At 41.6% G+C, this 18,603-nt stretch overlaps 1 protein-coding gene across 3 annotated transcripts in view; it reads right to left on the bottom strand.

Moving 5' to 3' along the window:
* The window catches only part of OSTF1 (osteoclast stimulating factor 1), a 58,499-nt gene that overhangs the window by 35,363 nt on the left and 4,533 nt on the right, over window positions 1-18,603 (bottom strand). The window lies entirely within an intron of this gene.

The following is an 18,603-nucleotide window of genomic DNA, read 5'->3' as shown; positions in this document are numbered from 1 at the left end:
TCAACTGAATTAAGGTTAAAAAGAGGTCCAATCTTTTGACTGAGGCTTTAGGTGAATCTTGCATGAACCAGCATGTATTAGCACTAAGGATCTATGCAGCGCTGGTCTCCTCATGTAAGCAAGATCAGCAAACTCCCATTACAGCAACAGCAGTGGTGCACCTGCTGACTCACTTCACCGGTTCCTCACCTTGCCAGTCCCACCCTTCTCTGTTCTGTCCAACCCCACTGCGTCCCTGAAGAGAAGGGTGAGTCCACTAGTCATCAGCCAAACACTGTATTTTCCTCTAGAGTTGGGATGACCCTAGGCTTCCATAAACGAATCCCTGTCCATGGTGGCAGAGGCATGGTAAAGGCAGAGAGAAGCATTCTGCAACAGGATATTCTACAGGCAAAGGGTAACTAGGTGAAATTTCTGCTCTAAGTTATGCAAACAGAGTATGAGTCAGCTCATTTTTGAGGCCCTGAAACAGCACTTAGAGGGGCTGGGAGCTTACAAATTTGAACAAAGAATTTCTAACCTATTTTATTCCCCGTTGGTGAAGAACTGGAGAAGACTCTAAAGAAAGCCACTCAGACATCACTAAAAAGGGGTTGGTGCCGGGCACGGTGGCTCACACCTGTAATCCCAGCACTTTGGGAGGCCAAAGTGGAGGACTGCTTGAGCCCAAGAGTTCAAGACCAGCATGGGTAACACAATGAGACCCCAGCTCTACAAAAAATTTTAAAAATTAGCCAGGTGTGGTGGCAGGTGGTACACACCCATAGTCCCAGCTATTCAGGAAGCTAAAGTGGGAGGACTACTTGAGCCCAGCAGGTCAAGGCTGCAGTGAGCCATGATCACACCATTGCACTCCAGCCTGGATGACAGTGAAACGCTGTCTCAAAAAAAAGAAAAAGAAAGAAAGAAACTGCTCACTATAAGAGACAGACATACAATAAACAACAAGACAAATGACTACTTAAAATATCAGCCCCTGGCCATCTGTAATAGATGGATTATTTCACTTATGTCGTTTTAAGAATGTTAAGAAGCGTGAGACATTTAGATGGGCTTCATTTACAATGGCTATAACTACTACATACCCACTCTGATGGCCAAAGTGAAAAATACTGACAATGGGATAAATCAACTGTGGTGTATTCAGACAATGGAATATTATTTAGCACTAAAGAGAAATGAGCTATCAAGGCATGAAAAGACATGGAGGAAACTAAAATGCATATTACAAAGAGAAAAGTCAACATGAAAAGGCTATGTACTATATGATTCCAACTATATGACATTCTGGAAAAGGCAAAACTATGGAAACAGTAAAAAGATCAGTGTTGCCAAGGGTTGGGGGAGGTTCAGTTGAACAGGAAGTGCACAGTGGACGTTTAGGGCAGTGAAACTACTCTGTATGATACTCTAATGGCTTATTAGAGTATCACTGTCATTACGCATTTGTCCAAACCCATGGAAACCACATCAACAAGAGCAAACCTTAACGTAAACTATGGATTCTGAATGATGATGATGCATGGATGTGTCAGTGAAGATTCAGCAATTCTAACAAATGTCTTTTTAAGAATGTTATCTCTGGTGAGGGATGTTGATGATGGAGGGGCTACACACGTGGGGCAGGAGGGGTATATGAGAAATCTCTGTACCTACTACTCAATTTTGCTGTGAAACTAAAACTGCCTTAAAAAAAAATAGTCCATTAATTTAAAAACAATACCAGCATTGCTAAGCATTATAGAACAAATAGAATTCTCAGATACTGCTAGTGGGAGCGTAAACTAGTACAGCCACTATAGAAAATTGTTTGGTGGTACCATTAATTTATTTTTACTAGTCTTAACATGCCTTGAAACCTTAAGTTGCATTTTTGGGAGTGGAACATAACTAGAAATCCCTTCCGGTCATCTTCCGTAGGACGAAAATATTGCATACAAAAATAACCCCTCCTCACTGTTTCACTAATCCCACAACACAGTGAGTCACCTCAACACTTTTCAACTGAAGGTCATGGTCTATTAGTAGATTGAGAAACTAATTTAGTTGACTTTAAGACAATTAAATGGGTCAGAAAGACCAGTGTACACTATACATAATAGAAGAAATCATGGTTTTGTAAAATTTTGTTTTATTGGGAATGGACAGGTGGATGAATATTTAATTAATAAATTTACCAAATACACATTTTTTGGCCTAATGCCAAATGATCAAATGCTAAAATAAATATTTGCCAAAGCCAAATGTGGCTTTAATGGAATGAACAACTGGGATACAAGAATAAATCTGAAACCTGGCCGGGCGTGGCGGCTCACGCCTGTAATCCCAGCACTTTGGGAGGTGGAGGCCGGCAGATCACTTGAGATCGGGAGTTGGAGAACAGCTGGCCAACACAGTGAAACCCCATCTCTACTAAAAACACAAAAACTAGCCGGGCGTGGTGGTGGACACCTGTAATCCCAGCTACTTGGCAGGCTGAGGCAGGAGTATCGCTTGAACCCAGGAGGTGGAGGCTGCAGTGAGCCAAGATTGCACTCTAGCCTGGGTAAGAGAGTGAGACTCCACCAAAAAAATAAATAAACCTGAAATTTTATCCAAAAAAATAATTAAAATTACACTCTTATGACTAAAACTCCGGTAGACTCACTTTGAAAGTCTGATATAAAAGGACAAAAATGGTAATTCCTTGGTACTATTAACTGCAGCCTGATGGGACTTTTGTAAAACTGAACAAATCCTCTAAAATGAGATCTGTAGAAAAAGCAAGATGCTTTTGCGCTAGCTCTGCCAGTCTCCACTGCCGGCAGTGACGCTGCCGGTACATTAGTAAACTATCCTTCCTCCCTAATAGGAACCAACTGAGGTCAAGACTTAACCTCTTCATCTCCTGGGCCTGAAGATTTGCTTAGTGATGATGATATAAAGTCACCGACAGTAATCCCACAAAGAATACAATGGATTCCAAAATTACTAGCAATCACACTCTCTCAACATTAATTCTCAATCTATACCTGTAATGTTTACTCTTTACATAATAATTTTCATACTTAAAATTCAGACTCATTATCATTATTACAATAGTTTACATCTCCAATAATGAACAATCATTTATACATTCAACTAACTGAGAGAATTTCAATTTATTAATATTGAAAATTTTCTTGGCGAAAAATGGAAGAAAATGATTTCAGTCCTGGGAATTAAAAAAAAAAAAAAAAGTTACCCTGGTCATGCCACCTCCACAAAAGGCAAATCAGACCAATATATAAAGCATACATTGTAAATAAGTTACATTTAGAGAACTTACCTGTTTTCAAAGCAAACTTTTCTTTCTTTTTTTTTTTTTTTTTTTTTTTTTTGAGAGACAGGGTCTCACTCTGTCATCCGGGTTGGAGTGCAGTGGTGAAATCATAGCTCACTGCAGCTTCGACCTCTTAGGCGCAAGAGATCCTCCTGCCTCAGCCTCCTAAGTAGCTGGGATTACAGGTATGCACCACCACACCCAGCTAATTTTTTGTAGACACGGGAGTCATGTTGCCCAAGCTGATCTCAAACTCGTGGCTTCAAGTAATCTTTCCATCTTGGTCTCCCAAAGTGTAGAGATTACAGGTATGAACCACCAGGCCCAACCTTCAAAGTCAATATTAAGGTAACAGTAAATCCACATGTCATGCCTTGTTTGCATTACTGATGCTGCTAAAGTGATTAGGCAAGAGTGTCACCTATGCAATCTATAATCCTTGCTCAGGCAGAAGTCTTGGTGTGCCAAATAAAGTAGGCATTCCACCATTGGGCCAGTTATCCAAAGCTTAATGGTAGATTTTGGAAGAAATCTGAGTCTAAAGTGAACTTCCGTGTTCCCCTCTGGTCATGTGTGTGTGTGTATTTTTATGTTCTGGGTTATCAAGAAAAATACATCTTACTGAAGTTCAAGGTCAAAAAATGTTTGGGAGCCATTGCTCCGGACTATCTGATGAAATTAGGAATTGTTACCGGACTCTATAAAGAATATTTTCCTACTTTGTGGATTTCAGTAAATATATAAAAAACAATATTCTCTCGCTTCCCCCAAAAGCAGATAATTACAAGCAATCTTAGAGCTCTCAAAACGAAAGAAGAGGAAGAGAATTATTTGATCAAGAGAGAATCATGGAAAATAATACTTTACTATATACATATATCTTTCTCACATCTGTCTAAGAACATGCAGGGAGCATTAATCTTCTTAATTTATGAAAATTAAGGGGTATGAAAAAACAGTGTCATCATCTCTGGCTATTCTCAGGGTAAGAAAAAGTATTAATTATTTCTATGAGGCGTATTTGAATTATTCTATTAAACATGCATGATGAAACAGGATGTTTTCTGTTGAAAAACAAAACAGGAGGAGTCTGTGGGATGGTATCCAAGAGTTAAGGCCATCGTTTTCGATTCTTGGGGTGATAGAAAACAGCTGTACTCTGTTGGGCTAACATAGGCTCCCCCTCAACCTCCGGCTTTGTGGATTCCAACACCCATAAATGAGGTAGGTGATTAGCTCAGAATAGGCCTTCTGAACCACATCTCCATTGGCGTCATTCCACAAAAGTCCACTGCTTTTTGTTTCTTTCTTTTTTCTTTTTTTTGAGATGGAATTTCACTCTTGTTGCCCAGGCTGGAGTACAATGGCCTGATCTCTTGGCTCACTGCAACCTTCACCTCCTAGGTTCGGGCAATTCTCCTGCCTCAGCCTCCCGAGTAGCTGGGATTACAGGCGCCCACCACCATGCCCGGCTAATTTATGTATTTTTAGTAGAGATGGAGTTTCACCATGTTGGCCAGGCTGGTCTTGAACTCCTGACCTAAGGTGATCTGCCCGCCTCAGCCTCTCAAAGTGTTGGGATTACAGGTATGAGCCACCAAGCCCGGCCTAAAAGCCCACTGCTCTTGAAAATAAAAAGAGAGGCTATAATCCTTGGAAAGAAAGTCATATTGTGAGCATAACAATGCCCAATAGTTTCCAATGTAACGAATAAGTTCCTTCCTGCCTACTTATACTCTTGGATTTATTGAAATCAAGTTCAATTAATTCTGTTTGCACATATACCTTTACAGAAAAAACTAACAGCAACGACTCTGAACACATTTCCATCCCTCCTCTCTCTAACACCACCTCTTCCCCATTACTTCCCCTATCCAATCCAAAAAAGAAATAGAAAAAACCTAAAGAATTTGAAACATGTCTTGACTTCAGCTGCAGGAATAGCGGACTCTTTAAAAACAGTAGCCTGTGTGTTTTCTGACAAGAGGGTTCTGTTTATTAACAGTGTGCCTTTCTAATCCATTTTTTTCTTTGCTTATACTTCTCAGTGCCTTTCAGCAAACTTGGTTTACTTTTACATCTTGAGGGCCCATACCCACTGGTTAATTTTATTTAGTCTCCACCATATAACATAAAAATCCCAGGGAGCAGGGTTTGAAATTTCAACTGACAAGCTCTTTGCCAACTGTCTTCACTGGGTAAAAAATAGAGAAAGAAAGCAAGGTCCCTAAAACCCCTTCATCTCAGGACAAACTGCTTCCAATGTCAGTTTGGGGAGACCTTGGGAAAAATGGAAGAAAATGATCTCTGTCCTTGGAATTAAAAAAAAAAAAAAAGGTTACCCTGGTCATGCCACCTCCGCAAAAGGCAAGGTCAGTCCAAAGGCTCGTCCATGAAGGCAAATGCTTGTTTTGGTATGACGTTTAAGCTAAGAATGGTTTTACATGTTTAAACGGATGAGAGAAAAATGAAAAGTAGTATTTCAAGATACATGAAAATGATCTGAAATTCAAATGCAGTGTCCATGAATAAAGTTTTATCGGAGCACAGCATTCATTTGTCTTTTGTCTGTGGCTGCTTTCACATGGTACCATGGCAGAGCTGAGTAGCTGAAAGAGCCATATGTGGCCTACGAAGCCTAAAATATTAACTATTCGGCCCTTTATTGATGATGTTTGCAGACCTCTACCTTGTAGTCCTCTTTCTCTGCAAGTAACAAGTCAGACAAACAGAGCACTGGGCCACCACGTGAAGATCTGTAGCTCCTAATCTGCTTCTCCCCAACCCCAAACTAACCTGGGTCACGACTTCCTCCCATATGAAATGACTGGTTGGGCAAATGATTACATATATGCAAGATCAAAGACAGAAAATTCCCTAACATCAAAATCTTTAATCCAAAACTAAATTATCCTTCTACACTCATGTTTATCGGACACTTACCATGGGCCAGACATCATGCAAAGTACTAATTCACAGCAATGTATTTAATCCTCAAAACAATCTTGTGATGTAAATGTTTTATTAACCCTATTTCACAGCTGGGGAAACTGAGGTTAGAGAGGGTAAGTAACTAGTCCAGGTCCATACAATTAGGGAGTGGCAGCAAAGAGCCTTAAACTCAGGCCCCTCTGGCTCCAGAACCCATGCTCTGAATACCGGGCTCTTAATTCTGGCACCCAGGGACTGAAAGACACTAAACAAATACCACGTGTGAAATACTGAGTGCAGCTCCTGATGTGTTGTACGTTCCCATAAATATTAGCTACTATTAATTATGACATCTTGTTACACTATTCTGGGACTTATTCCCTGTGTTTCTCCTTACTGGCAAGACAGCATTACTGAAATCCTCACCCTGATTACTAGAAAATTTATCACATATAATATCCCAGCAAGAGATAATCTAATGCTTTTTTTATTTTTAATTTTAAAGACAGGGTCTCACTCTGTCACCCAGGCTGAAGTACAGTGGCTCTATCATAGCTCTCTATAATCTCAAACTCCTGGACTCAAGTGATCCTCCTGTCTCAGCTTCCCAAAGTGCTGGGATGACAACCACCATGCCCAGCTAACTTTTCAAAAACATTTTTTGTAGAGACAGGGTCTTGCTGTTACCCAGGCTGGTCTTGAACTCCTAGCTTCAAGCAATCCTCTTGCCTTGTCCTTCCAAAGCACTGGGATTATAGGTGTGAGCCCCTGCACTTGGCCATAATGCTGTTTTTTTGTTTGTTTTAGACAGGGTCTCACTTAAGTCGCCCTGGCTGGAGTGCAACGCCATCATCACAGCTCACTGCAGCCTTGACTTCCCCGGCTCAGGCAATCATCCCACCTCAGTCTCCCAAGTAGCTGAGACTACGACTACAGGCTTGTGCCACCATACTGGGGCTGGGCTACGTTTTTTTTTTTTTTTTTTTTTTTTTTGTATTTTTAGTACAGACGGGATTTCACCATGTTGCACAGGCTACCCTTGACCTCCTGAGTTCAAGTGATCTACCCGCCTTGGCCTCCCTAAATGTGGGATTACAGCCTTGAGCCACAACGCCCAGCCCGTAATGCTTATTTTAAGCAAACACAGCTCACACCTGTAATCTCAGCATTTTGGAAAGCTGAGGCGGGAGGAATGCTTGAGCCCAATAGTTTGAGACCAGCCCGGGCAACACAGCAAGACCTTGTCTACAAATAATTAAAAAAAAAAAAAAAAAAACTAGCTGGGTGTGATAGTGTAGGTCTGTGGGTCCTAGCTACTTGGGAAGCGGACATGACAGAATCTCTTGAGCCCAGGCAGCCGAAGCTGCAGTGAGTTGAGGCTGTGCTACTGCACTCCAGCCTGGCACTCCAGCACTCTAGCAACAGAGAGAATTACCATAATTAAAAATAAGAGTTTATTGTGTCCCTTAAAATTTAGCTTTTGGGGTATATACTTATCTTTTGTTGTTATGTAAAAAAAAAAAAAAAGCTGGTGGTAATATTATACATGCAATCAGCTCTGTAAAACAAAAATCTGCACAGAAGAAAAACTGGAAAGAAACAGTATCAAAATGCCAACCCTTAGCTCTGAGTGGTAGAACTATGAGTCATATTTATTTTCTTCTTTATTTTCTAAATTGTCTACAGTGAATAGGTATCCCATACACAATCAGGAAAATGTGTTCTCTTTTAATGCCCTTTTGAAGAATAACTTACAAGGTACCTGAATTTTATATATATTTATCATTTATTTGTGACAGAGTCTTGCTCTGTCGCCCAGGCTATAGTACAGTGACACAGTCATAGCTCGCTGTAATCTTGACCTCCTAAACCTCCTGCCCCAAACTCCTGGGTAGCTGGGACCACAGGCACGTGCCACCACACCCAGCTAATTTTTCTTTCTATTTTTTTGTAGGGATAGAGTATCACTATGTTGCATGGGCTGGTCTTAAATGCCTGGCCTCAAGCAATCAACCCACCTGGGCCTCCCAAAGTGCTGGTATTATAAGTGTGAGCTTATAATCTGGCCTACTTGTATTTGATTTACCGGCAATGTATTTACTAATATGAGTCCTTCTTTATTCTTTCTCTTCCTGACTTCACCACAAAAAAAAAAAAAAAAAAAATTGCCATGCCTAGTACACCCACAAAACTGAGAACACAGGGAGACTTAAACGAACACAGTGAGGAGACCTTCATGATCAGCGCAGGCTATTGTGGGAGGTGGCATCTACTTTAATTTTGGAGATAACAGTAGTTATCCACTGTGATGCCACAGGACTAGAAAAAAATTTAAAAAACAAACAAACAGTAGTTACCCACGCAAAAGGGGGCAGGGTCAGGCAGCCCCAGAATAAAGAGCAGGGTCTGGGGTTCGGGAAGCAGGGTCTAAGAATGTCCAGTCAATCAACATGCCTGAATCCTGGGGTAAAAGATGGCAAGAGATTAAACTGGGGCGTGAGCGGATGCTAGAGGTTTTGAAACTTTTTTGAGATCCACAGGAAGAAACATATTTCGTATCAGGACACGCACACTCATGAAACGTAAAAAAGGTCTTACAAAAATTTCTTATCCTTACTTTGAGTGATTCACTCTGATATTTTCTGTTCGTATTCTATTTTCTTTTCTTCAAGACGCTAGTCATGACTAATTATACTGACTTGACTACCTACCAAGTCACCACTCACAGTGTGAAAAAACACCAGGCCAGAGCATGTGTGCATCCACTGTTTAGAGACGAAATTACAAAAATGCCCTCACTGGCTGGATGTGGTAGCTCACACTTGTAATCCCAGCACTTTGGGAGGCCAAGGTGGGAGGATCACTTGAGGCCAGGAGTTCAGGGTCAGCCTGGGCAACAGAGTGAGACCCCATCTCTACAAAAAACAAAAATAAAAAATTGGCTGGGACAGTAACGTGCGCCTATAGTAATGTGCGCTACTATATGGGAAGCTGAGGCTGGAGGACAGCTTGAGCCCAGGAGGCTACAGTGAGCTATAATTGTGCCACTGCCCTTCCAGCCTAGGTGACAGGGCAAGACGTCACCTCTAAAGAAAATAATAACTTAAAAAAATTTTTTAATGGCCTTAGTCTTGGCCATCTATGAAGATACATGGTAGCAAGACAACATGATGATATAAATGTGCCCTTTATTTATAGCGCAACCTCTTTCACACCTGATATAGAGACCAGGATATACACAGTATCTAAGAAGACATAATGGGAATCACTAGGGACAGAACTGAACTTCAGCTAAGAGTTCAATCAAAGCTGACCCAACAGATACACAGGGGCCAAGTTTGTAACTGAGGATATTTTACTATTTCTAGCTAATATTAGAACTCTGGTAAAATAATACAAACTTTGGACATATGAGAAAGATTATAAAACACAAGAGGAAAAAGTAAAGCAAAGGATTATCAATATCTTTGAAAACAGAGCCCCTCTTTGTTCAGAAAACAGAAGGATTCAAATGTTCTTATGTAGCACATATGAGAGCCTCCACAAAAGTCCATGTCTCAAATTCTAACAGACCCAAAAAGAGGAAAACGAGTTCAGAAAGGCCATCTACGAGAAACTAACAAGCTGTCCAAAGCATCTGTTTCTTCCAAGATCATCTACTTACTAAGACAACAGCCTTTAAACTGAAAATTGTTTCCCTAATCGCATCCTCTCTCAAGTCACAGCAGTGCTACTTCAAAAGGCTGGTGTTGTGTTCCTAAGGGCCACATTCCTATCATAAAAGTGGCTCACCTGGTGACCCGGAAATGTCTGACCTGACGCCCAGACCTGCCACTCCATTCCAGGGCTCCGCCTAGACAGCCCAGGTGGTGAGCTCTTTCTCCAGCTTGGCCTGGTCCTGAGAGTTGAGATTGTTTATGGGAAGGAGGGGCTCGGCAGAAGTCAGGAGGATCTGGAAAGACCGAAGGAGTCCAAGTGACTCCCAAAAAGGCCAGGGGAGAATTTTAACCCTAAGAAATGTCAAGGTATTTTCCAAGCCAGCTCAGATTAGGGGTGGAGGAAGGGAAGCACAAGAGAATGGAGTCCTTTAGGATTTCCCCAGAGAATGGGAAGGCCAGGAAGTGAAAAGCTGTGGTTTCTGGGGCTGTAATTAAAATAGGGTAAATTACAGGACCATTCTTGCAGAAATCCCCCTTTGTTCAGGAAGGTGGGGGAGAGTTGTGACAATACTTCTATGGTCGTATTCTTACCTTCAGCCAGGCCAAGGCCCCGGGTCACACCTACCCCTGAGGCTGCAGCTGCTCAGAGACTTTTTTTTTTTTTTTTTTTTTTTTGAGACGAGTCTCCCTCTGTTGCCCAGACTGGAGTACAGTGGCCTGATAACAGCTCACTGCAACCTCTGCCTCCCAGGTTGAAGAGATTCTCCTCCCTTAGCCTCCCGAGTAGCTGGGATTACAGACATGCGCCACCACGGCCCGGCTAATTTTTGTATTTTTAGTAGAGACGGGGTTTCACCATGTTGGCCAGGCTGGTCTCAAACTCCTGACCTCAAGTGATCCATCTGCCTTGGCCTCCCAGGTGTGAGCCACCGTGCCTGGCCTCAGAGACTTTAAAAAAAAAAAAAAAAACTCTTTTTCACTGATGGATGCCCAGAAGATCATTTTATCTTTTTATGAACATGGGCACATGGACGAGAAGGGAGGAAATGGAGACAATGGAATTTTTTCTTAAACTTCTAGGAATGCCCTGGTTCCCTCCCAAGCCCTTGAGCCTGCAGAACTATTTACTGTTGGAGATGTGGATGGCGTGGCAGTGAGAATAGCCTCTGCTCACGGAGACAGAAGAAGGAAAAATCCGTGCTCTCTAGGGCAGCGGCTTGCCACCAATATGCAGTGGTCATTTAAATTGTAGGCTTTCAGAATAATCACTAGGAATTTGCTCTCCTTCTATACCTACTGTCTACATGCAGAAGTACTCTGCTATCTCTTGTTCTCTGTCCTAACAAATTGTAGTTCTTTACCTTTGGTTTTAAGATACTTAGTGGAAAACTAACACTTGAGCACTGTAATAATTTTCCACTATGAATAGAATGATTTTTGTTTGAATTCTAAAGCCATAGCAACAAAATTTATTCCCACAAGTATAATTCTATGTCCTTAAAACTGCCATTTTGGCCAGATGTAGTGGGTAATCCCAACGCTTTTTTTTTTTTTTTTTTTTTGGAAACAGAGTCTCACACTATTGCCCAGGCTGGAGTGCAGTGGCATGATCTCGGCCCACTGCAACCTCTGCCTCCTGGGTTCAAGCGATTCTCCTGCCTCAACCTCCCGAGTAGTTGGGATTACAGGTACCCACCACTATGCCCAACTAATTTTTTGTATTTTTAGTAGAGACAGGGTTCCATTATGTTGGCCAGACTGGTCTCTAACTCCTAAGGTGATCCACCTGCCTCAGCCTCCCAAAGTGCTGGGATTACAGGCGTGAGCCACTGCACCCAGCCTAATTCCAACACCTTGGGAGGCCCAAGTGGGAAGATTGTTTGAGCCCAGGAGGTCCCACTATGGAGACCCCATCAGACCAGCCTGGGCAACACTGTGGGACCCCATCTGTACAAAAAATTAATAGCTGGGCTTGGCAGCACATGCCTGTAGTCCCAGCTACTCAGGAAGCTGAGGCAGGAGGGTCACTTGAGCCCAGGAGGTTGAGACTGCAGTGAGCCGTGCACTCCAGCCTGGGTGACAGAACAATACCTTTTCTTAACAACAACAACAAAAAAAGCAAAAACAAACCAAAAAAAGCCATTTATCAGAATCTCTTTAAATATATAAATGTTATTTTCTTTACCCCTGTAATCCCAGAATTTTGGGAGGCCGAGGTGGGTGGATCACCTAAGATCAGGAGTTCGAGACCAGCCTGGCCAACATGATGAAACCCTGTTTCTAATATAAACACAAAAAATTAGCTGGGCATAGTGGCACGTGCTTGTAATCCCAGCTACTTGGGAGGCTGAGGCAGGAGAATCGCTTGAACTCAGGAGGCGGAGGTTGCAGTGAGCCGAGATCATGCCATCGCACTCCAGCTTGGGCAACAAGAGCGAAACTCTGTCTCACAAATAAATAAGTAAATAAAAAAGAAAAAAAGAGGCTTTTGGTTTCTGCCAGTATAACTGGCAGAGCGATGGGTAGGCAGAGAATCATTCTCTTAGTAGATTAGTCCTCCCTCTTCTCGAGATAAGCACTGAAAACCCTCCTCTCTAGAATCAAATACAGTGATTTCTGTAAAAAAAAGGACTGAATTTAAATCTATGGCTTAAAACCATCACCTCCAAAAGAGATGGGAAAAAATAAGATGAGAAGAGACAAGAGGATCCTGAATGATATTTTGCACGGAGAATTTCTAAAATCTAGTAGAATACCTAGTATTCTCACATCTTGGGCCTACAGAGTTGATGTTGTTGAGTTATAACCAACTTTACATCTTCCGAACATGAAAGTCTTCAGTATCTAGATGGCCGTTCATGAACAAACACATTTTGCGAGGGTCTCACTGGAATCTGTGCATATAAAGCCCCAAACATAATCCTGCAGGGAGACCCCAGTATTCTCTTTGTCTAGACAGTTACAAGAAAAGAAAAAAAATTAAAACTGCCCTATGTAGCAAAAGCCTAAGTGAAATCAGATCAGACCTAATTATTAATACGTTCCACCCCCTTCCTAACCCTCATCCTGTCGTTTCCTGTCTCTTTGTTGTTTCTCATGGAAATCTGGACTTAGGAAAAGCCCTTGCTTGGTGTGTTTCATTCCTCCATGTTTCTATCCACATGCTGCTGAGCGCTGAGTAGCTGGGAGTTGGGATGGGGATCATTGAAAATGGCCCAGGAGTCTAGGAGAAGGAGAACGAGATGAAATTAGTCAGAAATGTGAGAAATTATTGAGAGGCCAGTATGAGGCCATGAAGATGATTTCAAATCAGACTTAGCATGAGGTGAAGAAACTAGCCTGGGCAACATGGTAAAACCCTGTCTCTACAAAAAATACAAAAATTAGCCAGGCATGGTGATGCATACTGGCAGTCCTAACTCCTGGGAAGGCTGAGGTGGGAGGATCGCTTAAGCTCAGGAAGCAGAGGTTGCAGTAAGCCCAAGATCATCACACCACACTCAAGCCTGGGCAACAGAGCCAGACCCTTGCCTCAAAGAGAAAAAAAGCAAAAAGAAAAAGAAAAAGAAACTGAGGCATAGAGTGGTTTAGTGACTTATAAAGGTCACCTAGAAAGTTAACTATAAAATTGGTGCTAATGGAGCTGTTGCTTTAAAAAAAAAAAGGGTGGGGAACAGCCAGAAGTTCATCCCACTCACAATAAGGCATGTCCCACCCCCATTAGCCTTTTATGTTTGGAAAACGTAAAGGTGATTATAACTCAGTAACATCAACTCTGGAGACCTAAATATGTCCGGGGCTTTATATGCACAGATTCCAATGAGATCCTCAAAAAATGTGGTTGTTCATGAACGGCCATCAAGACACTGAAGACTTGATGTTTGGAAAATGTAAAGTTGATTACAACTCAGTGTATCATGGTCCGAACTAGTTTTTCAGGTTAAATCTGGATGAGGGGAGGGGTCCATTCCATTGGTTAGGGAGCTTAGAGTTTTATTTGGGGTTTACACTTCAGATCCCCAATATTTAGATACAGAATAGGTTTTCAAGAGTGCAAAGGCCTTAGGCAAGAACCAGAAGCCCTGTCAGATGGGAAGGGTTCCCTGAAAGTGGAAGCAGGCAGTCACCATAGCAGTGACTCCTACCTCACATTTCAGCTTCAGATAGGCCCGGGTTCTAGTGAGCAGGTGCTCGGATGACCTGAATGCAGAGATCAAAGAGAATGATTTATTCCCCCAAAGAAAAATATGGTCGACAACAATTTTAAGCTTGGCACACCATCAGAATATTAACTTTGGCAGGGCTGGTTTCTATTGCAATGTTTCATGGACACTTCCCTTGCCTGAAAAACCAGTAGGAATACCTTCAGATGAAGTTGTCCCAGGGCTAGCTACAGATAAATCTGAGCACTGACTCATCAAAACAATAAGCCCAAGAAAGCAGTGAAATAATACATGCTAGCCAGAAAGTCCTGTGAACCTGGGTAGTCAACATTTCAGACATAAGCATAAGAGTTTGGTTTTCAAATAAGGAAGAATGAGACTCTGAGACCCTCCAAATCTTCTGGAGTCTGAGATACCTTCCAACCGTGTCTAAAACCTAGAGGGGCTTCTTTCAGCCAACCCCCTCTAACCCACACTCAGCGAGCTAAAGTTTGGAAGCATCTTCTCCCCAAATATGGATGTGGTCAGGAAGTTCCTAGAAGACACACAGACATTCCAAGATAACCTCCAGGTTCAAGTCATTTCTTGGTCTCATGGGAGTGAGTCCTGGCTGGGAAGCCGGGAATCCTAAAATAGAATCCATGAGTTTCTCAGAACCAAGCAAAATTCCTGGAGTGTAGGGATGCCAGACAGACCCTTGTAAGGGGCCTGAGACAGTCCCTCTAGTGTGAGTATAAACTGAGTTGGTTAGAGGATCTCCCTTAATTTGAATTCAAATTGCCCTCAGGCTCCCTGGAAATTGGGAGTACCCAGCAGAAAAGATCCACATTAGATGCATTCTTGGGTCCCAAGAATATAAAACCAAAATAGCTTATCCAATTATAAGGGATGCTAAAGAGTTTTAAAATTTCATGCCAATCAAAATGCACAAATATAAAACTATCCCCCAACTCTTATCCCAAATGTAAGCTGAGAAATTTGCCTTGTGGCTTTCTAAAAATCCTACAGATGCACAGACATAAAGTGGTAAATAACTGAATAAAAGGGAGGGGGAAGGCCACAGCAGTCACACCAGTAACTTGTTTAACTGATTTGCAGCTGCTAAATCTCTTTAACCCATTGCCCTACACTAAACACCTACTACACCAACTGTTAACACTCTGAGAAACAGATAAGCAATCTGTGAAGAGAGCTGATGTGTGCATTTAAATTCCTGCTTTTTGTGTGGAGCAATACCATTTTTCACAAACTGTTACACGGGGTATAAACAGCCTTCTCTTTATTCAGAGAAACTTATGTGGTTCACAGTTCTCCGTGCACATAACAAATTTCCTTGACTTCTCTGAAAGAAGCTTTGCCCTTATTTAGTTAGACAAATGTGGATAGGAGGATGCATTCTTTCCTTTGCGCCTGAATCAAATGAGTTTTCCCCTTTTGCTGCCCAGCAAACTCTTACTTAGCATTCAGAACTCTGCTTGGATTACTCCTCTTCCGTGACATCTTCTCAGCTTCCTCAGGCTCCTTGCCCTGTGCTTCCCAGCCCTCTGATCACACTTTGATAACATCTCCTATCACAAGCACTGCGATCTTTCTGTTTAAGACATGCTCATACATTATTGGGAGGGAAGTAAACTGGTACGACCTCTTTGAAAAGCGATTTGGAAATTTCTATGAAAACAGCAGTGCGCGTACCCTCTGAAACAACAAATCCCACTGCCAGGACTTTATCCTGTGGATTTACACATGTAAGCAACAACAATACTGTTGGGAGACTATTTGTGATAACAAAAGATCGAAAACAATCCAGAAGTACATTAGTTAGGGTCTGGTTCAATGAGCTCAGCAGAATACCTTGTAGTTATTTAAAAGAACCAGGAAGTTCTCCTGGTTCTAATATTTGTATTGTTTGTTTGAGACAGAGTCTCGCTCTGTCACCCAGGTTGGAGTGCAGTGGCACGATCGTGGCTTGCCATAACCTTGACCTCCCAGGCTCAAGTGATCCTCCCACTTCAGCCTCCTGAATAGCTGGGACTACAAACACGCACCACCAAGCCCGGCTAATTTTTTTCACATTTGTTGTAGAGACAAGGTTTCACCATGTTGCCCAGGCTGGTCTCAAACTACTAGGCTCAAGGAATCTGCCTGCCTGAGCCTCCCAAAGTGCCAGGAGTACAGGTGTGAACCACTGTGCCCGGCCTGTAAATTTTTTTGAAACTCCTTTAATTTGATAGAGAATCTTGACAGCTCGCTCACATCAGCCCACTGAAAGGTGTCTCTGTATTTTTTTTTTTTTAATGTAGTTTGTCTTCCCCTGTCCATTAAGCAAGTGAGGACAACTTTGGCAATGGCTTCTGTTGTGCCTTGAGGTATAAGGTGTGTATTAGAAAATCTCACTGCACCAGTCATGTAAGTCAGATTGTGGGAATGCTGAAACACCAAGGGAGGGAACCCCAGTATTTCCAGAAGGGAGGAGTGCCGATCAGAGGCACACAACCTCCAGCCTTTGCTACTTTGTGGTAAAGCTACAAGAAAAGCCCAATCACAGTCTCTGAGTCCACCCCCCACCTTCTTTCAGACAAAAACAAACAAAAAAAACACTTTTTTTTTTTTGTATCAAAGCATTTTACGTATCTGTCATTCATAAATGATTTAGTGGCTGTGCAGTGACAAAGAAATAAAAGACTGTTCCACTCTCAAAAAGTATATAGTTTAATGGTCTAATACGGATCCACTGAAAGAGGGCAGTTACACAAACCAAATACCAATAACACAACTGCATAAGCTGATAAAATGACTGTCCAACCAAAGCAGGTCCAACCCAGTAACATCTCTGGCAGGTTTCTCTGCTCACATGCATGGACCCAATTAAAGCTTGCATTCCACTTCCAGGTCACACCAACCACTCACCAGCTTTGAGATCTTAGGTAGTTTACTTGACCTCATTAAGTACTATTTCATCCATAAAACAGGGAGATGAGGACCCACCCACCTGACAGGAAAGTCAGAATAATTAAAGGAGACAGAGCATACACAGTACTGGGTGCAGTCCCTGACATATAGGGCCAAATATACATTAACCATTCCCTTCATCATCATCATTCTGAAATTTTCAAGATGTTTTTCAGGCTTTATTCTGCCATCAGGTATAAAATGTATCAAGTCTATAAAAGAAGACTATTCACATGCATATTTCACCTCACTTTTTATTAATTCCTTTGTTGGGGTAAAAAAATACACAAAAATTTAGTTAATTTTAGATAAAAACCTTTTTCTCTCAAAACTGTTATTTAAGCAGCATGTGTGTGATGTCTTTTAAGTTTTATGACATTTTTTACTCTGAATAACAAAAGAATCTGAAACACTGACATTTGCTTCTTCAAAGTTCCATGAATTTATTTTCACAAGGCACATGAAATATTTATGTTGCTTCACTTTCACCACCAAAATCAATAAGCCATTTGGGAAAAAATGGCCAAGGTCAGACATCAGGTTTCCAACTACAATAGAGGGCTACCAGACCTGCTTAGAATGAGATGATTCTATGGCCCAAATCTCATTCAGTATTCTTTGGCCCATCCTTACTCTCAGAATAAAATTTTTTTTTAAAGATTTCATGAGAACAAAAGTTCCGTTTTCTACACTTCTACACTCTAACAAGCCAGACAGATTCACGCTAATTGAACTGCAAGGCTTCTGAGAGCGGCTGAAAACAACATAAATGCTGTATGTGTAAAATAAGAGGTCGTACTTATTCAGAAAAAGGAAAGGAGGGTCCCAGCCAGGTTTGGTGGTGAGCACCGATAATTCCAGATACTCTGGAAGCTCAGGCAGGAAGACTGCTTGAGCACAGGAGATCAAGATCAGCCGGGCAACACAGCAAAATCCCATCTCGAAAAGAAAAGAAAAGAAAAGAAAAGGAAGGAAAGAACGATAAAGAATGAGCTAAAGACCACGAAATTGAAACACATCTTAGTAGAGTACCACGGTGACACAGATAACAGTTAAGAAAGTTTCAATGACAGACCTTGTGTGGCCAAAAGTGATTCTACAGAAACAAAATCAGTAAGCAAGGAAAGATCAAGATGCGACAGAACTGATTTTTCAAGCAAAATGCGGGCAATACCATACAGCCTTTTGGAAACATATACCAACCAACGGCAAGACATTTCAAATGGAAGCTGAGACACTGTTCTAAGGATAATTGTTTTTATTTTCTTTTTTTGAAATGAAATGGATGTGAAGAAGAAAGAAACCTGAAACAATATTCAACCAAATGGAAATAACGATTATCGGTAGATGACAGGGATGATTTCTAGATTTTATATATTTATTGTTTACCTTTTCCCAAATTTTCTAAAAATAAAAAAATTACTTATATTTTTAATTACAAGCTTTTTTTTTTTTTTTGACAAAATGAATGAGATCAGCCATCCAGTTGTAGATATGGGATACTCTAGGTAATATCTATAGATACATATGTCTTCCCCATTAGACTCAGGACCCTGGTGAATGACACCTTAGGTTACTGCTCCTTAGAACCCCAGTGTCT

This window comes from Macaca fascicularis, chromosome 15 (assembly GCF_037993035.2).
Source record: "Macaca fascicularis isolate 582-1 chromosome 15, T2T-MFA8v1.1".
Lineage (NCBI taxonomy): Eukaryota > Metazoa > Chordata > Mammalia > Primates > Cercopithecidae > Macaca > Macaca fascicularis.
The sequence above is the reverse complement of the archived record's forward strand: the minus strand, read 5'-3'. Positions and strand labels throughout refer to the sequence as shown.